At 37.4% G+C, this 26225-nt stretch overlaps 1 protein-coding gene and 1 long non-coding RNA gene across 6 annotated transcripts in view; one reads left to right on the top strand and one right to left on the bottom strand.

The window, feature by feature from the left end:
* The window catches only part of ASB5 (ankyrin repeat and SOCS box containing 5), a 114750-nt gene that overhangs the window by 63688 nt on the left and 24837 nt on the right, over nucleotides 1-26225 (top strand). The window lies entirely within an intron of this gene.
* Nucleotides 630-26225, bottom strand: part of LOC116565214 — a 27919-nt gene continuing 2323 nt past the window's right edge. The window contains exons 3-4 of one of the 2 annotated variants that reach the window (XR_004275329.1): nucleotides 8965-9083; nucleotides 630-2094 (exon numbers count right to left, since the gene is read on the bottom strand). This is a non-coding gene — a long non-coding RNA (uncharacterized LOC116565214). The remainder of the gene's footprint in view (nucleotides 2095-8964; nucleotides 9084-26225) is intronic. The other variant, XR_004275330.1, reaches the window with a different exon arrangement.

Below are 26225 nucleotides of genomic sequence, written 5' to 3'. Positions count from 1 at the left end.
ACAGATCTGTTGCATCTGGGAAAGAATATGTACTTCATGATAACTCCAAGAACTAAAAGAAAAGGAGCTAAGTGAAAATGTGAGCATCTCTCTCCTCTCTCTCCCACCCCCCATAATTTATGATGAAAATATTCAAGTCATTTAGGAAAGGAACTAAGTTTTCTGGCTACTTAACCATTACTCAAATAAACCAACAAAACAGGACTGGCTCTGGTTGGAGAAAAAAGAAATCTTTACTGAACATTGAGTCCCAAAACAGTATTTGCATATCTAATTGGTGTGACATTCTAAGAATGTGAAAAGAAATCTGTTTAAGTAAGCTTAGTATTTGTAGTTTACTGAAACTTATAATAGTTTTTTGAAAAAGAATATTTATGAAACTAATTGAATTCAGTGATTGAGATTTTGTAAGTTTAAAGCTCCATTTTAGAAAGGACATACAAAACAACCACAAACCTGGTTCCATAGCATCATAATGAATATTTTATTACTTTTGAAAGAAAATGTTTTTATGTAGAAGAAATAAAAGTATGTAGTTTATAATTTACCTAAAGCTCATGAGACAAACGTGATTCTTGCCAAATACTTGACTAAAGACTGACTTTTAACGGGATTACAAAGAAAGTAGATCGGTTAAAACTGCTTTTATTATGGAGAAAAAAATTACAACTTACTAGACAAAAGTCACGTGGTCCTTGAAATAACTCAATGGCATACAGGAAAAACGCTACCTTGGATATTGAAGAAAGTCACTAAGTGGCTGTAGAATGAATAAAAGACCTTAGAAAAAAAGAGAGAAAATGGTGGTTAAAAACCCATTGCATACAGCACGATGTTTGACCCAGATATAGATTGTTCTATTGTGGTTGTAGCACTTTCTAGCTGTGTGATCTGAGGAAAGTTGCTCAACATCTGTAGATCTCAGTTTAATGGAGGTATTGATACTACTTGAGAGGATTAGTGGAAATCTTATAAGAGTTATAATTTATTGTCTTAATCACTTACTGAAGTGTCTGGGATTAAAGTCAGTACTCTATAGATGTTAGCATACTTTAAAAAAAATCCAAAAACAGGATAGAATCACCCATAATTTAGTAACACAGAACAGCATCAATAAGAAAAGATAGTAATACAACATTCTAATAAATTAACTGTGTTTGCCAAACGATTGTTACAAGCACATAATATAATGCCAAGACCTGTCTACTAAGCAGGTGTTCTACCCCACAATCATGTAAGCTCTTTAGGTAGATTGTTTCAGAGGTCAGCTTTACATGTCAATATAACAACCAGTGGAAGCTCTAAAGAGCTTAGTAAGAGGTCAGTTTTTTCACGTAGTAACTGGAAGAAGCAGATTCCAACCCAGATTCCTCTTCCATCCCATGGTCTTTCTCATTGAATAAACACAGGGTGAGTGGAAAAATCAAAGCCTCCTGTGTGTGAGGTCTCTGTGCCATTCATAGGCCTTGTCAACTGGCCCTTTCTATACAAAAGGAAAGATATTGGAGAATCATAACTATTTAAACAGATACAAAATACAAAGGTTGCCAAAAATAAGCCATTTATTTTATGCCTTTAAGACTCAAGGTATGCTTTGTGCAGATACTCCCTCTGATGCAAAGGAAAGCAAGACATTCTGAGCTGTTCTGTAGGATTGGAGCAAAGCAATGCAGAGTTTGGCTCGTGTGAGCAGGACCTAGGCAGAATGTTAAGGCTGGGAAAGCTAGTTCAGAGCTGGCAGTTCTAAAATCACTTGCAGAAGTTTCTTCTACAATCTTATTCCATCCAAGAATCTTTTCTTGACAGAAGTTGTTTGGACAGAAATATGTTCCTGGGCTCGTTTGGTGGAATACCTGGTCATGGCTGTCCTGTGGGTAACCCTGGGTTGCTCAGAAAGAACTCTGTGATGCGTTACGTAACAGCATGTAGCAGTAGCAAATTCTTGGTTCTCCCTTAGAGTCAGTGCCACAGAAAGTGTCAAAGCTGCTTAACCTCCAGCACAGAACAAAGTACCAGATAGTCATGTTGTCTGCCAAATCATCCTTCTTAAAAGCCTCTTGTCCTTTTATGTTCTTTTCTCCTAATCCCCGGCAGCTGAAAGGGAAAGACAAAATATATTGACAACAAAAATACAGAGTCAGGTAGTTCAGGGATTTGGCTTTCTTCCTTTACTTTCTCTGCTCCTTTCTGCCAGCTAGTCTCTTCAGGAAGTGACCAAAACATAGTTTTTCTTTTCTTTTTTTCTTGGAGTGCAGTGGTGTGATTTTGGCTCACTGCAACTTCTGCCTCTTGGGCTCAAGCAATCCTCCTGCCTCAGCCTCCTATGTAGCTGGGACTACAGGTGCAAGTCACCAGGCCCAGCTAATTTTTGTGGTTTTTGTAGAGACGGGGTTTCACCATGTTGCCCAGGCTGGTCTCAAACTCCCAAGGTCAAGCAGTCCACCTGCTTCAGTCTCCCTAAGTGCTAGGATTACAGGCATGAGCCACCATGGCTGGCAAAAGATAGCTTTTCATTAGACATATCTTACAGAAGGTTTTTTTCCCTTATGAGAAAAAAGAAAAACAAACCATTTAAAAATAAGCAGACTATATTTGGAAATAAAGATGTAGACTTATCTCATAGAATCATTAAAAGACCTCAAACTTGAATTCATATTTTTGATTATCTGGAGCCTTATGCACAGGTTTACAAAAGTCATCCAAGAACTGAGCCTTCCAGGAATACTTACTCCTTTACCAGGCCACTGCAAAGCCTGTCTGAAGGTAACTAAGCCCCCAGTGAGAACACAATAAAACACAAATAATGATTTTTGTATTCTCTCTTCACTATGAGACCATTATACCATAAATGTTAGCAATAGGAAACAAAATTATAACAAAGCAATGGGAAAATTAATGCTCTCAGTTGCAAGATCTGAGATGCTAGCTTTCTCCTACGTTATGTACGGGCAGGTGTGACTCTCAACCTCAAGTCAGAAATGAGGTTTTACTTCACAAAGCTTGGCAGGAGTATGATGAAGGACAAAGAACTTTCTCAAAATGGAATATTTTATGGTGAACTACAAACTTGAGAGTAGCATTTTTGACTAACACAGCCATATATGACAGTCCCCAAAATGTTTAGGACATAGCTCAGTCTTGCTAGTCTCTGATAGACTCTTAAGGAGTAATGCTGGTAATACAAAACTGACCATTTGTTCTCTGCGATTATAGAAATCCTGTTCTGTGTGATAATACCAGAATATTAGTATTCTAACAGAATTGCTATTTTTCTTTCTTTTTAAAAATAATTTCGACCTTTATTTTAGATTCAGGGGATACAGGTTTGTTACCTGGGTATGTTGTTTGATGCTGAGGTTTGGGCTACAATTGATCTCATCACCCAGTTACTGAGCATAGTACCCAGTACTTAGTTTTTCAACCCTTACCCCCATCTCTGCCTCCCTCTCTAGTAGTCCCCAGTGTCTGCTGCCATCTTTATGTCCATGAGTACCCATTGTTTCGCTCCCACCAATAAGTGACAACATGCAGTATTTACTTTTCTGTTCCTGCATTACATTGCTTAGGATAATGGCTTGCAGCTGCATCCATGTTGCTGCAAAGGACATGATTTTGTTCTTCTTTATGGCTGTGTAGTATTCCATGGTGTATATATACCATATACTCTTTATCCAGTCTACTGTTGATGGGCATCTAGGTTGAATCCACATATTTCCTCTTGTGAATAGTGCTGTGATTAATATACAAGTGCATGTGACTTTTTGGTAGAACAATTTCTTTTGGGTATATGCCCAGTAATGGGATTGCTAGGTCAAATGGCAGTTCAATTCATAATTCTTTGAGAAATCTCCAAACTGCTTTCCACAGAAGCTGGATTAATTTACGTTCCCATCAACATTGTATGAGCATTCCCTTTTCTCCACAGCTTCCCCAGCATCTGTTGTTTATTTGGCTTTTTCTTTTTTTTGAGATAGAGTCTCATTCTGTTGCCCAGGCTGGAGTACAGTGGCATGATCTTGACTCACTGAAACCTTCCCCTCCCAGATTCAAGCAATTCTCCTGCCTCAGCCTCCTGAGTAGCTGGGATTATAGGCATGCACCACTATGGCTGGCTAATTTTTGTATTTTTGGTAGAGATGGGGGTTTCACCATGTTAGTCAGGCTGGTCTGGAACTCCTGACCTTGTGATCCACTTGCCTCGGCCTCCCAAAGTTCTGGGATTACTCACCCAACCCTCACTGTGGTTTTGATTTGCATTTCTCTGATGATTAGTGGCATACAAGTTTGGTGGTCACTTGTATGTCTTCTTTTGAGAAGTATCTCTTCCTTTCTTTTGCCTGTTTTCTAATGGGGTTGTTTGTTTAATTAAGTTCCTTATAGATTCTGGACATTAGCCCTTTTTGTTAGATGCAAAGTTTGTGAATATCTTCTTCCATTATGTAGGTCACCTGTTTGCTCTGTTGATAGTTTCTTTTGCTGTGCAAAACTTTAATTAGGTTCCATTTTTCATTTTTTTTTTTTTGCAAGTGCTTTTGAGGGCTCAGTCATAAATTCTTTCAAAAGGCTGATGTCCAGAATGGTGTTTCCTAGGTTTTAGTCTAAGATTCTTATAGTTTGAGGATCTACATTTAAATCTTCAATCTATTTTGAATTAATTTTTGTATGTGGTATAAAGAAGGGGTCCAGTTTCATTTTTCTGCATATAGCTAGGCAGCTATCCCATAACCATTTATTGAATAGGGAGTCCTTGCTTATTTTTGTCAACTTTGTTGAAGATCAGAGGGCCATAGGTCTGCAGAATTATTTCTGCACTCTATTCTGTTTCGTTGGTCTATGTATTTGTTTTTGCACCAGTATCATGCTGTTTTGGTTACTGTAGCCTTAGAGTATAGTTTGAAGTCTGGTAACATGATGCTTCTGCTTTTTTCTTTTTGTTTAGGATTGCTGTGGCTATTCAGGATCTTTTTTGATTCCATAGTTCCATATGACTTTTATAGTAAGTTTTTCTAGTTCTGTGAAAAATGATATTGCTAGATTGGTAGAAATAACACTGAATCTGTAAACTTCTTTGGGCAGTATGGTCATTTTAATAGTATTGATTTTTCCAATCCGTGAGCATGGGGTTTTTCTGTTTGGATCATCTATGATGATTTTCAGCAGTATTTTGTAGTTCTCCTCGTAGAGGTCTTTCACCTCCTTGGTTAGATATATTCCTAGGTATTTTGTTGTTGTTGCAGCTGTTGTAAATGGGATTGTGTTCTTGACTGGGCTCTCATCTTGACTGTTACTGGTGTATAGAAATGCTACTGATTTTTGTACATTAATTTTGTATGCTGAAACTTTACTGAAGCTGTTTTATCAGTTCCAGGAGACTTTTGGTAGAGTTTTTAGGATTTTCTAAGTAAAGAATCACATCATGAGCAGAGAGATAGTTCAATGACTTCTACTTGGATGCCTTTTTCTTTCTCTTGCCTGATTGCTCTGGCAAGGACTTTCAGTATTATAGGAATGGGAGTGATGAGAACGGGCATCATTGTCTTGTTCCAGCCCTTAAGGGGAATGCTTCCAGTTTTTGCCTGTTCAGTATGAACTATTTTTCAAAATAGCTAAATCCTATGTTCTTTAAAAGCTATGTTTAAAACTTGGTAAACTACCACTCAAAAAGTATACCAGGATGTGTGCACAGTTGTGCTTTATAAATTGTGTATAAAAGAGCTTTTAGTAAATCACTGAATTTTGTCCTTTGGAAATAAACAGTCTATTCATTTTATAAATGTACATATATTATAGACTACATTTTTAAAAATTGAGGTATACCTGTGAGTTGTTTTTTCAGCATATATTATGTGGTTAATATTGAAGACAGGAGACAATGAGAAATGGGAAAAAAATAAACATCTTCTTCAATATAAGGTAAATCTCATGTTTCTCAAAGTTTTGTAATTGTACTTAATACAAGTGGATAGCCAGTCTCTTTTGATGTTTTCTTATCCTAGGCTTTGACCTGAACGTGACCTACCTCACACTTTAATATAATGATAATACATTATATTTTTGTTGTAATTCACAAACTTTTGACACATGCCATAATCCCTGTAACTGTTCTCTGCATAAGGTATTATGTTATTCTTCCTTTGTAGAGAAGGAAAAAAGGCTTTAAACTGCAGCGGTGTTTGCTCAAAGTTACTGATCTTAGAGAAAATGTAAAAATGTGAGCCCTAGTCTTCTGACATTGTTTCCGACATCATGCCTTCTTACCATTTGTGAGATTTTGTTTCTTTATATTATGAAACAAGCAGTGTCCTTTGTCCAGAGCTAATGTCTGTATTGGGTTGCAGTCTGTCTTTCAGGATCTTTGTACCAACCCCAGCAAGACATGGAATATCTTAATGTCTTCTGTACAGCTTTTCCTCCTCTTCATGACAGCCTAAACAAACTCAATACTGACCATCTCATCAAGCCAATATCATTACTAGCTTGTATGCTATATGAAGATGGCTTCATTTCATCTTCAGAATTTAGAAAAATGCCAGCACATGGCAGGTTCTTAATGAATATTCATAGAAGGAAGAAAAAAAGGAAAAAAGAAAAGAGGAAGGGAGAAAGTGAGGGGATTCAAACTTAAGTGAATAGAATTTGTTACCATTTTCAATGCAGGGCAGTACCTGTTCTAATTGTCCCTAGCTGAATGTTGTGGAGGCATATGCACTGAATAAGCTTTAATGGATATTGATTCTGGGAGTTAATTCTCAAAGAACAAGTGAAGACAGAAAATCAATAGTGTCCAAAGTTGAATCTATAAGTAATGCCTTTCATTACTTCTTCTTAATCAGGTGTACTGTCCCTTTTCCCGATTTCTTTTAACCTCATAAAATTGGCATTAGAATACCACCCCTGCATGTTCTGCCAAATGAAAATATTTTGTATATTTCTCTTTTTGAGACAAGGTCTTGCCCTGTTACACAGGCTGGAGTGCAGTGTTGTGATCATAGCTCACTCTAGCCTCAAGCTCCTGGGCTCAATGGATCCTCCTGCCTCAGCCTCCTGAGTAGCCTTTTTTGTTTTTTATTTTTTGAGACAGAGTTTTGGCGTGTCGCCCAGGCTGCAGTGCAGTGGCACGGGTGTGTACCACCATGCCTGGCCAATTTTTGTATTTTTTGTGGAGATGGGGTCTAGCCAGGTTGCTTGCCCAGGGTGATCTCGAACTCCTGGGCTTAAGTGATCCTCCCGCCTCCACCTCCCAAAATGCTGAGATTACAGGCATGAGTAAGCATGCCAGTCCTATGTATTTCTTTTTAACTAGAATCAGTTAATAGCTGCTAATGTATTAAAGTATCTTTTTTATGTCTTATTAACTCGAAGATCCCTTTCCTTTAAGTAAAGAACACTGCTTGTTCAACTTGAGTCTCCATTTTTAATTGAATACATTTTAAGTCTTAATATTTTAAACTTTCTGAGCCAATCTTCAAACAATTTATTTTTATTTATTTATTTTTTTAATGAGACAGAGTCTCACTGTGTCTCCCAGGCTGGAGTGCAGTGGTGTGATCTCCGCTCACTGTAACCTTCATCTCCTGGGTTCAAGCGATTCTCCTGCCTCAGCCTCTTGAGTAGCTGGGATTACAGGCACACGCCACCACACCTGGCTGATTTTTGTATTTTTAGTAGAGATAGGGCTTCATCATGTTGGCCAGGCAGGACTCCACCTCCTGACCTCAAGTGACCCACCAGCCTCAGCCTCCCAAAGTTCTGGGATTACAGGCATGAGCCACCACACCAGGTCCGAACATGATTACACATTGTTTCTTTGTATATTTAAGATTGAATGCTCAATATGGTACTTCAAAGTGTGTGTGGCAAACAGAAAACATCACAGACACCAGAGACAGGAACGATAACTGACAAGATTACTCTCTTTTTACTCTCAAGAAGACCAGAAAATTATCAAGTGTTAGATGGTGTCAGAGGAAGGGCTCTGGCTGATATAAAACTGAGAGTCAATACCTGCTGAAAACAGCCACTCTGGACTTTAGATTGTCACCCATCCAGATACTCTGCATTTATGCCTGTGTCCTAAATCCTTTAGTGTCTGTTTTATTTCACATAGGTAAGAATGATTAAACAAACAAAAAATAGGCTAGGCGTGGCGGCTCATGCATGTATTCCCAGCACTTGAGGAGGCCGAGGGGGGCAGATAACGAGGTCAGGAGTTCAAGACCAGCCTGGCCAACATGATGAAACCCCGTCTCTACCAAAAATACAAAAATTAGCTGGGCATGATGGTGCGTGCCCGTAATCCCAACAACTCGGGAGGCTGAGGCAGGAGAATTGCTTGAACCTGGGAGGCAGAGGTTGCAGAGAGCCAAGTTTCTGCAACTGCACTGCAGCCTGGGCAACAGACTGAGTCTCCATCTTAGAAAGAAAGAAAAAGAAAGAAAGACAGAAAGAGAGAAAAAGAGAGAAAGGAAAGAAAGAAAGAAAGAAACCTTGCTTTTGCACACATGCATGCATCTGGCTTATTCATTCATAGGTTGCTAGAGGATTCCAAAGGGACGGAGGATCTGCCTCTAGCGATGGGAAATCTATTTTCCTGCAGTCACTGTAAAGCAAGGAAAAGAGAAGGAAGCAGTCCCCATAGTGAGTGAGGCCTCCTGTTTGGAGACAGTTGGACAAAGGAGGAGTATCTGCAGGACACCCGCTGTGCTACCAGCACGGATAGGATGCCACATTGGCATGTGAAACTGGAGTTGAAGTCAGCACATCTGGGAGTCTTGACTTTCTGTGCTGTCTGCTCTTAAGACATACTTCTGCAAATATGTTCTATTTTCATTAAAAGTATTAACATAAAACACCGTAACTGCTGTCAGAGGCTAAACCTCCCATGAGCACATGGTTACTGGTGATAAAACTCTCTGTGGCCAGAGCCAAGGGGAGGAGAAGGATCATGTGTAAAATGGTTCTTACATTCAGTCCTTGTCACGGTGCAGATCAGTTGTTCTCGGCAGCTGTTGTCCTCAGCCTGGAGAACACAGATTGTTGATTTCATTCCTTGTATGGATTTGTGACCCTTTTAAAATTTCAAGCTGGCAGTAGGTAGATGAAACAGTGTGTGAACAAAGTGGGTAAGGAGGATGAAAGGACCAGAAAAGTGGCATTTTATCATAGTAAATGCCCAGTTCTTACGTACGTGCCAGGAGCTGTTGTAAACAAGCACCATTATAGACTCATTTAATCTTTACAAAAACCTTATGATGTAGGTGCTGGTGATGAGAGACCTGTTTTTGTCTCCCTTATTTTATATTCACTGGTTTAGATTTGTTCGCATGTAGTGTTAACTAGCAATCGAGTACATTGGAACGAATCCAAGTCCGAAGCAGACAATCTCGGTTTCTCCCGTTTTGCTGAGAGCCCTGTGAGCCGCTTTGAGAATGCCACCTCCCCTCTCTCAACCTGTTTCTTTATGTGCAGAATGAAGGAGTTAGATAGGATCGCTCGTTTCTGAATCTTTTCTAAAGCCATTGGCCCTTTCTTTTGTGGTGATCTGGAAGGTCATTTTGTAAAGCTGGGAGTGGAAGCTACCCTATGGGAGACAGAGCACACACTTTGCCAGCACACTCCGGAGTAGCTTTATTGAACTCCTCAGGCTCTTTGAAGCCATTTGTAAATGGCTAAAGAATATGATTTCTATGTCTGCTTTAAGCTCTGAATGCTAAATAGTGCTCTGTGCATTTATTTTGACTTTTGGTGAATCATTTTCCTGCCAGAGAAGCTTTTAGCACAAAAAGTCCAAGTTACCTTTTGTGAATTTATCGTGCCCATGACCTCAGCAACCCTATTCCAGAACATGAAGAATGTACTCGACTGAACTCAGAACGACTGCACTGAGTCACCAAGTAATGTGTAATGATCATTCTTTTAGAACACTCCCTGTAGCCTTGCAGACGATATTTCACTTACTCGCTTTCATATATATATATATATATATATATACATATATATATATGTATATATATATATATGTATATATATATATATATGAGAAAGCAAATAACTGCAGAACGTGCAGGATTGTTGCATAGGTACCTACATGGCAATGTGGTTTGCTGCCTCCATCCCCCTATCACCTATATCTGGCATTTCTCCCCATGTTATCCCCCCCCAACCTCCCTACCCTCTACTATCCCTCCCCTAGTCCCCCCGCACAGACCCCAGTGTGTGATGCTCCCCTCCCTGTGTCCATGTATTCTCATTGTTCAACACCCACCTATGAGTGAGAACATGCAGTGTTTGATTTTCTGTTCTTGTGTCAGTTTGCTGAGAATGATAGTTTCCAGATTCATCCATGTTCCTACAAAGGACATGAACTCATCGTTTTTTATGGCTGCATAGTATTCCATGGTGTATATGTACCACATTTTCCTTGTCCAGTCTATCACTGATGGGCATTTGGGTTGGTTCCAGGTCTTTGCTATTGTAAACAGTGCCGCTATGAATATACATGTTCATGTGTCTTTATAATAGAATGATTTATAATCCTTTGGATATATACCCAGTAATGGGATTGCTAGGTCAAATGGAATTTCTATTTCTAGGTCTTTGAGGAATCCCCACACTGTCTTCCACAATGGTTGAACTAATTTACACTCCCACCAACAGCGTAAAAGTGTGCCTATTTCTGCACATCCTCTTCAGCATCTGTTGTCTGCAGATTTTTTAATGATCGCCATCCTAACTGGCATGGCTTACTTTCTTTTAAGGATTGCCTAAGGTCACTTAAAGAGTGCTCTTGGCAATTTTGCTTCCTCAGTACTCTGGAGCACCCTGCCGTCTGTGTATTTTCTCATCCTCTTCACCAAGCACACTTTCATATGAAAGTTCCTAGTCATCTTGGATGCTCTGTTACTCCTCACCACCAATGGGGGAAGAACTAAAGTCTCTTATTTCCCTCAGTGGTAAAGCAGACATTCAGCAGATCTCCCAGTCAGGGAGAGCAGAGAGTCCCAGTAAGACTGCAGGTTGGAATAAAGAACATCAGGGTAAGAAGGGCCAAGTGCTTTCTCTTCTCTTCTCATATTGGGAGTGTCACATTTTCTGTTAAACACTTCCTCTATTTAAAAATTTTTTTACCTGGGTTCTTTTTGTTAATCAGTATTTTCTTGATCATAAAATATGCTACAACTGGGAAAAATGGGCAGAAGTTCCTTTACAAAATTTAATACAAGATTTTAAAACATAAACCTGTACAGGCTGGATCGACGGCTCATGCCTGTAATCCCAACACTTTGGGAGGCCGAGGCAGGCGGATCACTTGAGGTCAGGAGTTCAAGACCAGCCTGGCCAACATGGCGAAACCTGTCCCTACTAACAATACAAAATTTAGTCAGGTGTGGTGGCACATGCCAGTAATCCCAGCCACTCAGGAGGCTGAGGCAGGAGAATCACTGAAACCTGAGAAGTGGATGTTGCAGAGAGCTGAGATCGCATCATTGCACTCCAGCCTGGGTAACAGAGCCATTCTCCATCTCAAAAACAAACAAACAAACAAACAAACGTAAACCTGTATAACCACCATTCAAGTCATGAAATAGAACCCCAGAAGCCTTTATGTATCCCTTTCCAATCACAATACCTTCTCTTTGTCCCATTGAGACAGGATGACTAATTTTTATAGTAATCATTTTCTTGCATTTCTGTAGTTTCAGCTCCTATGAATATATCCTGTATTGATACGGTTTAACCTGTTTTTGAGTCCTATATTAATTGAATCATTATCTAAATATTCTTTTGTTATTTACCTTTACAATGAACAGTATGATAGAATTACCTATATATATCTAGGTTCACTCATTTTTAATAATGTAAATTCCATTACCAATTTGGGGCAATTATGAATAGTATTTCTATAAACATCTAGTACAAATAAGTTTTTATAGAAGTGAAATTTCCTGGTCATAGGGCCTGTATGTCTCCAGTTTCTAAGATAGTGTTGCCTTGTTTTCCAATGTGGCTATATCTGCAGTGAAACCAGCAGGTTATGAGAATTCACTTATTTTCAGTACTCTTAATATTTGTCAGTCTGGGCTGGGTACAGTGGCTCACACCTGTAATCCCAGAACTTTGGTAGGCTGAGGCGGTTTGATCACTTGAGCTCAGGCAATCAGCTGGGCAACATGGAGAAACCCCATCTATACAAAAAATACAAAAGTTACCTGGGCATTGTGGTGTGCACCTGTGGTCCCAGCTACTTGAGAGACCGAGGAGGGAAGATAACCAGAACCTGGAGAGGGTGAGGCTGCAGTGAGTCATGATCACACCACTGCCACTCCACTCCAGCCTGCATAACAGAGTGACTCAATCTCAAAAAATAATAATAATAATAATTAATTAAATTAAATTAAAAATTGCCAATATGGTGAGCATGTGGAAGTATCTTATGGTTTAATTTTCATTTCCCTGACTAATAATGCCATTTTGACTTTTGTTTACCATTTGTACTTCTTCTTTTGTGATGTGCCTGACAAATATTTTGCCTTCTATGCTATCAGGCCATCTGCCTTCCCCCCTTTTTAAATTGTGTTAGAAGTTATTTTGTATCCTAAAATTGTAAGAAAATGAAAACATTGAGAAGAACTATTTACAAATATCTTCTGTGGCTTGACTTTTCATTTTCATTTTTTTATTGGTGTTTCTATTGGTGAACGGAAACTCTTAATTTAAAAATAGTAAATTTAAGGCCGGGAGCGGTGGCTCAAGCCTGTAATCCCAGCACTTTGGGAGGCCGAGGCAGGTGGATCACGAGGTCAAGAGATCGAGACCATCCTGGTCAACATGGTGAAACCCCGTCTCTACTAAAAATACAAAAAATTAGCTGGGCATGGTGGTGTGTGCCTGTAATCCCAGCTACTCAGGAGGCTGAGGCAGGAGAATTGCCTGAACCCAGGAGGCGGAGGTTGCGGTGAGCCGAGATCGCGCCATTGCACTCCAGCCTGGGTAACAAGAGCGAGACTCCGTCTCAAAAAAAAAAAAAAAAAAAAAAAATAGTAAATTTAGAAATCTTTTCCATTTTGATTATACTTTTTGTGGAATTCATCTTAAAAATTCTTTGGTAGTTCAAGGTCATGGAAATTTTTTTCTGTATTCTTAAATCATTCCTTTGAAATTCATCCCCTTGGGATTAATTTTTTGTATGGTTTAAGTCCATTTTTCACCAAATGCACAGTCAATTATATTCACACCATTTGTTGGAAAGTGAGTTCTATATTTCATAATCTATAGTCACTGAAGTGCCCAGTTTGTGTAAGTCTAGTGTTTATTCCTGTATGAGTCTATTTGTGGGCTCGTATCAATTACATTTCTCTGGATCTATGCTACACCGAACTGATTTCTGTAGCTTTAGAATAGGTCTTCATACCTGATAGAACAAGCTGTCCCACATTCTTCTATTTTTTCAGTAGTTTTGGCTATTCTTGGCAATTTGAAATTCCATACATCAATTTTAGAAGTAATTTCTCTGGTTCGCAAAATACTTGCTGCACTTTTGTTGGAATTCATTGAACCTATAAATCATTTATTTGATGGAGAATTTGCAACTTTGCAATACTTGGTTTTTCAATCAATAAATGTAATATAGTTTCTCATGTATATAGGTTTTCTTGAATGTCTCCCAATAATGTTTTATTATTATCCCTTGGAGAGATTATATGTGTATATATATACATATATATGTATATATATATATGTATATATATATATATGTGTATATATATATATGTTGAATTTATTCATAAGTAACAAATTGTTTTATGCTACCATAAATAGCATCTTAATAAATTTTTACATTTTCAAACTGTTCGTCAAGGGCAGAGAAAAAGACATTAATTTTTGTATATTAACTTCATACCAAAAAACATCTGTAAGCTCTCTTATTAATTCTAGTAAGAATCTATGGATTCTATAGGGAATTTTTATGTGGAAAGTAATATTATTTGTGAATAATGAGAGTTTTGTTTCCTTTCTAAATGTTAGACTAATTTTATTTCTTCTCCTTTCTTTATCCTATGGATTAAAACCTCCTGTATTATCTTGAATAGAGTGGTGGTAGGGAGTGTTCATTTTTGTTTTTCAATTGTGAAGGAAAGCCTTCAGCATTCTGCCATTAACCATCATGTCTTTTGAAGGTTCTCTGTTTTGTTTTTGCATACTCTTTACCATTCTTTTTACCATTCTTTTTTTTTTTTTTTTTTGGAGACAGAGTCTCCCTCGGTTGCCAGGCACCAGGCTGGAGTGCAGTGGCACTATCTTGGCTCACTGCAACCTCCTCCTCCTGGGTTCAAGCAATTCTCCTACCTCAGCCTCCCGAGTAGCTGGGACTACAGGCGTGTGCCACCACACCCAGCTAATTTTTGTATTTTTAGTAGAGACGGGGTTTCACTATGATGGCCGGGATGGTCTCGATCTCTTGACTTCGTGATCCTCCCGCCTTGGCCTCCCAAAGTGCTGGGATTACAGCTGTTACCATCCTTAAGGAAGTTTCTCAGTTTTAGCTGTGCACACATCTGGACTTTCAGTACACTGAGGAGAGTTTGCTTCTGCAAATGCATTTTTAAAAAAGCATTCCTCTCATTATTGGTTTAGTCTGTGTTTCAGCTTTAATATCTGGAGATACAGTTCATAGCACCTGAACTCACTAAATAAGCAACTGCACTGTGGTGTGAACTGTCTCTGTGGTCATGGCTAGCGCTGTGATACTAGTTTAAATGAAATGATCTTTCAAAGTTCATTACCTACATCTTAAACACATGTACTGCACATATCTGATAGATGGTCTGAAAAGTTCTTCTTTTTCTTAAGATGAGATTAAAAAAAAATCTTTTTAGAAGATTGTCTCAAAAAAATCTCATTTAATAGCACCATTCTTCCTTTTTCCCTATTATCTCTTGACCCACAAATTGTCTTATAGTAGCTGTAAAAGCCCTTCTCCTTATGGTTAAAATTAAATACAGTAAACATTTTCCCCCACTTCTTCCAATTCTGATATTTTAGCAGCAACACAGCAAGTTCTAATTAGCCTAAGTTAAATAACCATTGCTAATTTTACACCAAGATCAATATGGGGATTTTTTTGTGTTTCATTATGTTTGCATAGCTTCATAATGTATCTCATCACTTCCTGATAATGAATAATTAAGTTTATCTAGAAATTACTGAAGAGCAAGCTTTAGGGGACAGATTATAAACAGCATGGTGGCTGAGGTGAAACCTAGGTCATCTTTTTTGTCATTGTTGCTGTTGTCATTGAGATAGGGTTTCACTCTGTTGCCCAGGTGGGAGTGCAGTGGTGCAATCATAGCTCACTGCAGCCTTGACCTCCTTGACTCAGGTGATCCTCCCCGCTTGGACTGTAGTGTGCCTGCAGTCCCACCTACTCAGGATGAGTCCTAGGATCCTGAGTGTCTGTGGTTATAGGCACATGTCACCATGCCCAGCTAATTTTTAAATTATTTTTTTGTACAGATGTGGCCTTGCTATGTTGCGCAGGCTGATCTAGAACTACTGGCCCCAAGCAATCCTCCCACCTCCTCAGTCTCCAGTAGTGTTAGGATTACAGGTGTGAACCACCAGGCCCAGCCCCTGGGTCATCTTAACTCAAGTGACTGTTTACAGTTTGGCTATTTTCACTTGGTTGTAGGATAAAATTAAGATTTACCAAAGATATAGCAACTGTTAGAGGAACAGTCAGTGCCTCTCTGTACTAGATGTGAGGTCATGTTTCTAAACGGCTGCTCCAGATTTAAATCATACATAGCAATTGAAGTAGTAACTGGCCTATTAAAAACAGTAATCTTTTTTAATCAGTGCTATAGTATGTAGCTGTGGATGTAAATACAGTTTATGTTATACGTCCCGTACATCAGTAAATTTGTGTTTTGGTGTATGAAGCATGTATCACTCCAAACTTATACTTGAAAGATGTCACTTCTGTAGGCAAGATTATGGCTATAATTTTATTCTAGCTCTCCTTAATGCTTGAGTCTGAATAAAATTTTAGGCACAGTATTTTAAAAATTATAAATATATATCATTCAGATTAGAAGTGGGAAGAATGAAAGAAAGTAAGCAAAGAAACATAGAAATGATGAGTCAAATACAAAGCACAAAAATAATGTAGGAAAAATAAATCCAAATACATCAGTGATTAAATGGCTATATATTGAATGTTTTTTCCGGTTAAAACATTACAGTGTTCAGGTTGAATTGTTGTAATATCCAGCAATATATTTTTGGAAATGACCTGTCAAAAACGTAAGAATTCACAAAGGTTGAAAATAAATGGATCAAGAAAGATGTGCCCAAGAGAAATACTAACTAAAAGTGCTGTTGCTGTATTATTATGAGAAAAATAAGACTTTAAGGAAAAAACAGGCTGCGTGGTGGCTCATGCCTGTAATCCCAGCATTTTGGGAGGCCAAGGCAGGCAGATTGCTTGAGCCCAGGAGTTCCAGACCAGCCTGGGCAACATGGTGAAACCCCGTCTCTACAAAAAATACAAAAAATTAGCCAGGCATCATGGCACATGCCTGTAATACTAGCTACTCCGGAGGCTGAGGTGGGAGGGTCATTTGGACCTGGGAGACAGAGATTGCAGTGAGCCAAGATTGTTCCACTGTACTCCAGCCTCGGCAACAGAGTGACACGTGTCTCAAAAAAAAAAAAAAAAAAACAAAACCTACTAGATGCCACTGTGCAATGATAAGGGGTTACATTTAGTAAAAAGCTGTAAAAATTCTTATTCACATAATAAAGTTGCTTTAAAATACAAAATTCAAAAATTGACCGAATTTTTAAGGAGAAAAATTTTGATTGAATTATCTTAGTAGTTGATTGGTTAAGCAGACAAACATGCAGATTATATAAACATGTAGGAGAATTTTAAAAGGTAGACCTAATTGATATATGAAACTTCTTATCCACATTCCTTTCATGAACATTTTAAACATTTATAAAAGTTAAGTATACACAGGACCATAAAGCATGTCTCAGTAAATTTTAAGTGACTAGTATTATAAAGTCCAGAGGTTGGCAAACTTTTACTGTAAAAGATTAAAGAATAAATATTTTAGTCTCGTGGGTCAACTTTGTGGGACCAGTTGAGTATAGTTTCAACTTTGCAGATGTAATGTAAAAGAAAATATAGATAATATATAAACAATTGAGTTTAGTTCTGTTACAATAAAACTTTATTTACAAAAACAGGTGATAGGCTAAATTTGGCCCATAAGCTGTACATTGCTGACCTCTGATATGGAACATATAACTGGTCTCAGTAATTTTAATGGAGAAATTATTACCAAAATGTAATTAGAAAAAAAATTGTTTGGAAGTTAAGAAAAAAATATTTTAAAATAACTCATGGGTCAAGAAATCAAAATTATGTAAAGAACAAAACAATCGCCTTCCACAAATTATGAAGAAAATAAGAAAACTGCAAACAGAAATTTATTAAAGTGAACAATGAAGACAGGAAGAATCAACAAAGCCAAAAGATTGTTCTTTGAAAGAAGAATATGATTAGTAAAGCTCTGTCCAAACTTGTGATTGTAAAAGAGGTGCAAATAAACAATAGCTGGAGTGAGTAAGAGAATATAATAGCAGATATCGCTGAGATTTTTACAATAAGTGGTTATTACATGATAATGTAATGCCAATAATTTTGACTATTTGGACAAACGGACAATTTTCTAAATAACACAACCAATCTAATCTGAGTTTAGAAGGGAGAGCCTAAATAGTTGTAAATTCAAATATGTATATGTATAATACAAGTAGATTTTTAAATTTCTCAAAAGAACTCCAAGAGCAGATTGTTTTACTAGTGACTTTTACCTAGCATTTCAGTATGTGAGCCACAAAAACAGAAAAAACAAGAGACTAGTCCCCAACTCCTGTGATGAAGTCAAGTGTAAGTATAATCCTGTCATCTGTGGTGGCTCCATGTTGTGTCAGCTTGGTTATGTTGTAACTGTTTCCCTTTTATGTGTTGTTCCCAGTGAGACTGGCTGGAAGAAAAGGTAATGTAAGAGGTGGATGGCAGTGTGAGGAAGCTGCCACTGGGATTCTGAATTTTGGTGTAGGGTACCAGGTGCTGTGGGTGCTTGCACGTATCAGTGGTCATTTAGCAACATGCAGAGGTAAAGCTGGTCCTCGTCCCACCAGATCGTCCCCTTTGACCCTTCCAGGTCCCAGGCCAACTGTATGTACAGTTTTGTGGTGAAGGCCACTCTTTTCTCCTTAGGTCATCTACATCATTGAGGACAAAGATGGTGATAGACAGACACATTCGTGATTTTATTCCCCATAGGTTCCAGATCATCTTTGCTCTTCCCAGATCATTTCTCAGTCAGCTCTATTATTGACTGCCAGAGAGGCAGCCTATATTGACTTCAAGCACAGCATCAGATACAAAGACAACAGTCTCAGAGGAACTTATTAATCAGCTTCTGCAAATGTAGAAGATACAATTGGTACAATAAACCTCTTGTTCTATAACATCCAGAGTGATCAAACCTTAACTGATACATTACAAGAATATGAAAGGTCACTATGTGAAAGGAAGATTATAGGTCAATTTCACTCATGAATATAGCTGCAAAATCTTAAATAAAGTATCAGCATATCAAATCCACCATGAGGAATCAGCTTTCTAAGAAATCTATTGTGCATCCTGTTTGAAATAATATCCTGTCCCATTAGTTGAGCAGAAAAAGAATACTATATTAGGAGCTACAAACTTGTTTTGTAGAACACAATCAAACCTGTAAAGTTTACCTGGGGATTATTTTCAAGCAAATCTCAGATATATCACCTAATGAATAAAGAAAGAATGGATCAGATGAAAGCCAGAATAAATGTGAGGAGAAAAGTTAGTGAGCTTTATAGTATTTCTGGCAACTTGGCTTAGGCCTTTGATTCAAGTATGATGGTACTGGAAATAAATGAATATAGGCATGGTGAGGGAAAATCTGAAGAGACATTGACATGATGAAGTAATGGATTAAATTATACACATTTTCACATCAACATCTGAAAACCTTGGCGTAATGACAATTTAATTTATCAAGGCATTTTCAGCATAAGACACGATAGTACATTATTATACATTTAAGAGCTGTATTGATTGAGCATGGTGGCCCACACCTGTAATCCCAACACTTTGGGAGGCCAAGGTGGGCGGATCATGAGGTCAGGAGTTCAAGACCAGCCTGACCAACATGGTGAAACCCTGTCTCTACTAAAAATACAAAAATTAGCCAGGCATGGTGGCAGGTGCCTGTAATCCCAGCTACTCAGGATGCTGAGGCAGGAGAATCCCGTGAACCCAGGAGGTGGAGGTTGTAGTGAGCCAAGATGTGCCACTGTACTCCAGCCTGGGCGACAGAGCAAGACTCTATGTCAAAAAACAGAAAAGCAAAGAAAAGAAATAAAAGAACTGTACTAAGTACTTTGTCTATTAATCTGGAATTAATCTAGGGGAAAACTCAAGTAAAAGTGTTCCATTCAATCCAACAACCCAGGAAACTTGTGCCTAGGGAGTATCATCTGGCTTCATTATCATTGGCAAAACCTTTGAGAACCCAGGAACTATTGATAAGGATATTCCGGAGACTTCTGTGCTTCCAGGGTGCTGATGCTTTAAACTATTTCAAAATCTGTGGCTTCCTCCAGATCTTTTATTTTTTAATTTTCTTATTTCTACTATTTTAAGTACTTTCCCTCTCTAAATTTTTTGACTGTTACATGAAAATGGCTGGTCTGTTATATTATATAATGTTAACTAGCGTTTATTTCTTTGCTGCCGGTAGACACACCCATGATGTAAGTTTGATGTATTTTGAGTCCACAGCTCTCATAAGTTGTGGGTTTTTTTGGTGGTTGTTTCCTTTTCATGGGCTGTTGTTTGCTTGCTTTTGTTTGTTTGGTTTCTTCTTTATTTTATTTTGCTTAGAAAGGGGCAAACTTACTCTAGTATGCCAAGATCCTGTTTTGTGTACACCATAGGCACCAAGTGACAATGAACCATGAACATTTTGGGGTTTACCAATAACTTAAGTGCTTGAGAGCTGTAACTTTTTAACTTTATCCATCAGTAGAAAGACAAACTTAGATGAAGAAAGCATGAATGGTGCATTTATAGCTACATTATATCACTAATAAGAAAAATGCCATAAGCTAACATTAATTGAGGACTAACTGTATACCAGCCAGTGCTCTGATTAATGTACTAACTCTGCAGAGTTATATATTAATCAGAAATTTTCTGAGGTAGGTGCTATTGTTAACCCTATTTTCCAGATAATGAAATTAAAGTGCAAACAAATTATTTTTTCAAGGTAACAAATTTAATATTTGGCTGAGCTGGGATATGGACCCACCTTTGGCAGTTTGATTGCAGGGATGATGCTCCTAACAACTACACCATATGGGAATGAGTAGTTCTATTTATAGCTCTACTGTAAAGTCATTTGTTATATCAAATGTAGTTAAATTGCTGATGCAAGTGTAATTTATAAGAAATGGTGACATCAATGAGAGTTACTTTTATTTCCATATATTTTGGTTACAAATAAAATTGGCTATGTATTTTGGTTACAAAGAAAATTGGCATTTTTAAGAAGTATATATTTTCTTCTAAATATTATATGTTCAGCAGAGATCTGCAGATATGTCAAGTACTGTTTTCAAAAATAGAATTAATATTTTGGGTTAGATTTTCCTTATTTTTTTTTTGCAATGGCATCTTTCTTTTTAATATTTTTCATATTAAAGACATGAAACAATTTTGTGTTTTGTTGTGTGTGTGTGTGTGTGTGTGTGTGTGTGTGTGTGTGTGTGCGCTTGTTTTTGTTTTTGTTTTGAGACAGATTCTCCCTCTGCCATTCAGGCTAAAGTGAGTGGCACAATCTCAGCTCACTGCAACCTCTGCCTCCTGGTTCAAGAGATTCTCATGTCTCAGCCTCCTGAGTAGCTGGGATGACAGGCGTGCACCACCGTGTCCGGCTACTTTTTGTATATTTAGTACAGATGAGGTTTTACCATGTTGATCAGGCCGGGCTTGAACTCTTGACCTCAGGTGATCTGCCTGCCTCAGCCTCCCAAAGTGCTGAGATGACAGGCCCGAGCCACCACATCCAGCCAAAATTTGTTAATTTCACAGTCTACATGCCGGCCAAAGGCTTTCAAGGATACCATATTAAGAATAACAATACCAAAAATAGTTTCTGCTTTTCTTTTCAACAGTATTCTTTTGTGCATCATAAAAATCTTAGTATGAAAATGTACTGTCTATAATACTGTAATGTTCTCTGTTTGGGGACTCACTGTTTTAGGGTGCTACTTAAAATTTATTTACTATCAGTTACATGTAAATCAAATATTTTGTGGACAATGTTCGCAGTTAAGGGGCCATCCCTACAACCTAACTATGGGGATTTACTGAGTTTGTTATGACTCTGAGAACCTTTGACTCTCAGGCTTACGAAAATGGCTTGCAGTGACAAAGGTTAATACAATTCTAAAAAGTCTCCCTAGAGGTTAAGGTTTTATTGGGCAGCAACTCTCTTTTCACCTTTGTGTCCCCAGGACATAACACATGATAGACACTTAATACATATTGAATGAATGGATAAATGAATGACTGATCTTTCATGTCATTCATTCATTACACAAATAAAAATTAATATACTTCGGTACAGTTTATGATGGTCCCTCATGATTTAAGGATTTACATATTTTGAATTAAAATCGCACTTTATGATTTCTTTCCACATGGAGGAATTTGTGCCTTTAACAAAATCATCAGTGTTATTCAGTGTAGTTTAAAATAATTCCAAAACAGAATACCTTTTCTAACATTATACAAGATATTTTAACATTTTGAGAACTTTTAACTCTCAGTATTAACAAACATTTGAGTAGGATAGCAGTCATCTTTAAGTAACAGCTAAAGAAGAAGTACTCTTTATTTTGGTTCAGTTTCCTGGACATTGGGGATAGATATATTTTCCTCAACAGAAGCCCTTTTTCATTTTGTTTCAGGATCTATAATAAAAATGTGTTTTGTGAAACCATATGACATTATTATTTTAATATTTAATATTTTAATTTTTTATTAGTTAATCATTTATTTATCAAGAGAAACTATTTCTTAGCCCACATATTCATGTGTCATAGTTCAGGAACCTGAGTCAGTGACAAACTTCTAGGTAATTCAACCCGAAGAAATTCTTTATATTCCAAGATCACTTTATACTACTAAAGATACCAGCCTTCTTCATCTCCTCAAAATCCATGGATTTTATACTATGCTTATAGTGTTTTTACTTTTACCAAAGTTGGTAAAGTTGAAAACATTTATTCTCAAAGCCTTGCACACACATACTAATAAAATATCTTTCACCATAGTATTTAGGCCCTGATGGTATATGTGTGGTTTTGTAATGATCTCAATCACATTTTCTCCAATTGTGATTTTTCAGAGCGTTGTATCTTTTCCTAACCATTTAATCCCAACCACCCAGTTTCAACCATAGTTTCTCCAATTGTGACTTTTTTCAGACCCTTGTAGCCTTTCGTAAACACTCCATTCTCTCCTGTAGGAGAGGAGAGCTCACACACCACAAGATTGACATCTGTAGGTTTCCCAGCAACCTTTATATAAGAAGTGAATGACCCTTGAACAAAGGTTAACTATTGGATAACAACTGCTCAAGTTTTTCCCAAGATGCTTATGTTAGGCTAACCCTCAGACCTCATCTGCCCTTACCTCACTACCATTAGGCCAACAGATTTAGGTACTCATGTTTAAGTAAAGTAGAATAAAAAATAAAATGGAGCAAGAACAGGGCTCAGACATGACTCCTAAAGGCTGTGTGAGTGCATGGCCTTGTAAAGAAACCGAAAGCAATGCAGCCTCTGAGAACTGAACCATGACCTGTTCCAGATGCGTCTTTGCAAGGGTGGAAATTTGGCACTAACAGGTAAAGAGAATCTTAGGATTTTTTGTGACGATTTAAGGAGAAGATTTTATTGTTTATTCAGTGAGCCCTTAATAATAATTTTGGAGTAAACGTTCATTTTTTCTAAGGATGGAAATCTTAACACTTTTTAAAAAGACATTCAGAAATGAAAAGATGATCACAGACTTTTGCCCTGAGAAAAAGGATTTAAAAGTTCTATCAATTTAAGTATCATTAGTGAAGGCAGTTTGTGAACTGAGCTGCTCTTCAAAAAATAAAAATTATCAATCTGTATTTGTTAATATTATGGCATTGCAGTTTTTGCGATTATGATATTGCAGCTATAAAGAATACTTATCTTTTCAAGATATGTACTAAAATATTTATGGATGAAATGATATACTGAGATTTGCTTCAAAGTAATCCTAGGAGTGTTTGTGGGGAAGTGAGTAGGTTATAGATGAAATAAGACTAGCTATAAGTTGATAGTTGTTGACCCTGTGTATGGATGTGCATATATGTTTGAAATTTTTGTAGTAAAAAAATGGGGAAAACTGCCAACCCAAATCCAAGCAGTAATATATTTATCCTGATGTTCTTTTTCTGACGATGGAGCAACAATTACTTTTGCCAAACTCAGGAATATACTCTCAAACATCCACATCTGTGGATCACTCATTTCTTAATTTATCTAAATACCACTTCTTGGAAGCAATGAATGCTCTAAGTTTGTGATTGGTTGTGTAGGCCAAATTTAGCTTTAAAAATTGTCAGAAGGTGATCTTGCTTTGTAGCTTTTCAAAATTTCTTGAAATGCTTATTCACTCTTAAATATACCTTTCATAATTATGTAGCTTTCTGTCATAAAGCCTCTTTGATTTCAACTTTCCAGTTTGAAACATCTAAAAGTATTAAGATTTCTCTGCTGCAGAAGTATCTTCATGTCTTTGATGATTTCCAGTGGCCTTCTTTGAAACTTTCCCAGCTTAAATATCATTTTCCCTCTGAGGATTAGTGACCAAACCAGACATAGGTCATCATGTTTACAGGGACATTAGCAATGGTTAAAATGGAAATACAATATAGTCCCTGGAGAGAGAATTGCCTATGTTTCATATCCTACAAGGTTCAACATTTTATTTTCGTCCTTGTTGGTAGTAACGTTAGGCCGTCTTTCATCTATGGTATATCTTAGATGCTTTTTCTGTACCATAATAATTCAGAGTTCATTATCTTCTATGGAATATAATTTTTGTTATTTTTTTCTAGTGTTTTATCTGATGCTGGTTCTCTTTAAAACTTCTGCCCACTCACATGGCTTAATATTCTTCTATATATCTTGAGATTTCACAGTGCTTTCTTATTTGTACAGTCATAGATACCTGGCATTTAAACAATTCTGTCCCTAACATGTTCACTCACTGTGCATTTCTTTTTATAAAACCATGCAACTGAGCACACAGAATGTACACTAAGCATACTCAATCTATTCACTCTTCTATTCCTTATTACTTTCTAGTGAATTAACCATACCATTTCCCCCCTATTCCATGGAGTCATTTTTTAAAATTACTTTTACTTTTGATTCATTTTAAATTTTTTAAAGAATTTAAAAAATGCGAGGTTCTCCTCATTCCACCTTCCGTCCAGCACATATCCCAGTTCAGTAAGTGTGAGTTATGGTCAAATCCAATGACTTATTTTTTCCCCATTGTCCTGGAAATTTGTTTACTACCATCAAGGACTACAGAAAGCCTTCTTAAAGCATTCTAGGAAATTCTGTATTCAAATTACTCTTTAACAACCTTTTTAGTGCCCACGGCTTAAGAGGTGCAGTGCTTAGCTCTTTGCAGTAACAGCTGTGTAGACTCAGTCCCTGTGATCAGAGTGCACAACCCAGTGGGGCAGACAGACATAGAAATAGATCATTATAATACACAGTGTCTAAAATTGTTTTTAGAACAGAATTTGCTGCAATACTTATGATAAAAACTTCCTATGTTTATTCTATAACAAAAGCATAAAGCTTCTGTTATTATATAATAATAAGCATATGCTTAAAATGGAAACTTCTTTTAATTAATTTTAAACAAAAATTTAAATGTACTTTTACTATATGGTTTGGGTAGATTATGGCACTCCCCTTATGACTACAAACCAGGCGACAAAGAGTCAGTGGCTAGTGACAACTGCTTCATGTAAATATCCTGGACTGAACAGACCCCTTCAGTCTTTCCTAACTTCACCGAGGGATGTGCCAGCCATCCAAATAGCCGAGGCCAAGCTGGCTCTGAGTTTCAGTTTCACTGGGACTATCTAGCCTCTTCTGTGGTAACATAATATGTCTACAGCCCACATACTCTCTTTCCCTTTGTGTGTTAGTCATAGAATCTGGTCACATCCAAGCTCCTCATTTTATAGACAAGGAAACTATGGTGTCACTAAGCTACTTGCCCCAGGTCACACAAACAGCTGGTAGGATTAGAACTTAATTCAAGATAAGGAAAAGATATGCCTGGTATTCATTAGTGAAAACTTGAGGTAAACATTGGCAATGTAAAATGGCAGCAAATGTTAATAGGGTAGTGCATAGGAAAGAATTATAGTCATAAAAATGCTTTTTCTTTGACTTGTTACATGAAGACAATAACCCCAGTATCTTTTTTTCCTTCCATGTACTAGCAGAAGGTAGAACTTTAAAAATATGGATGAAAAAAGATAGAAAACAGGATCCATCACCATTTTTCAGCAAGACAGAGCTCAGTATGTTAATACTCTGTAACGTGATCCCCAGCTCACTTAATCCCTGGAGTCCTATCATAGTTCAGTCACTGCTCTTGATTCCCTCATAGACTGTGTGCCTTTTTCAACTTTACAGGCCAGCAAAAAATACCAGGCACATGTTTGGTTTTTCCTTTCATCTTGCCAACTACCCTTTCCTCTGCCTTTTAGGGTGAAAAATCTTAGCTGTACTTAAATTGACTGCTGACGTCTTTTGATTTAGAAATGACCTCTAGAAAAATCACCTATATAAATAAGAGGACCGTGATTTTGTGCTGAAGCCAATTCTAAACTTAGAGCCTTGCAGAATGAAAACATGAGCTGGCTACCAGCTGACCCTAATGCACATTTTTTTTTTTTTTTTTTTTTTTTGTTTGGAGTTTTCTTCAGTTCACAAGCACGGTCTTCTTATGTATATAGTTGATTCCCGGA

Source organism: Sapajus apella, unplaced genomic scaffold (assembly GCF_009761245.1).
Source record: "Sapajus apella isolate SASKATOON/1434 unplaced genomic scaffold, GSC_monkey_1.0 scaffold39, whole genome shotgun sequence".
In the NCBI taxonomy this organism is placed as follows: Eukaryota; Metazoa; Chordata; class Mammalia; order Primates; family Cebidae; genus Sapajus; species Sapajus apella.
Note: the sequence above shows the minus strand (reverse complement) of the source record. Positions and strands in the feature narration are given on the sequence as shown.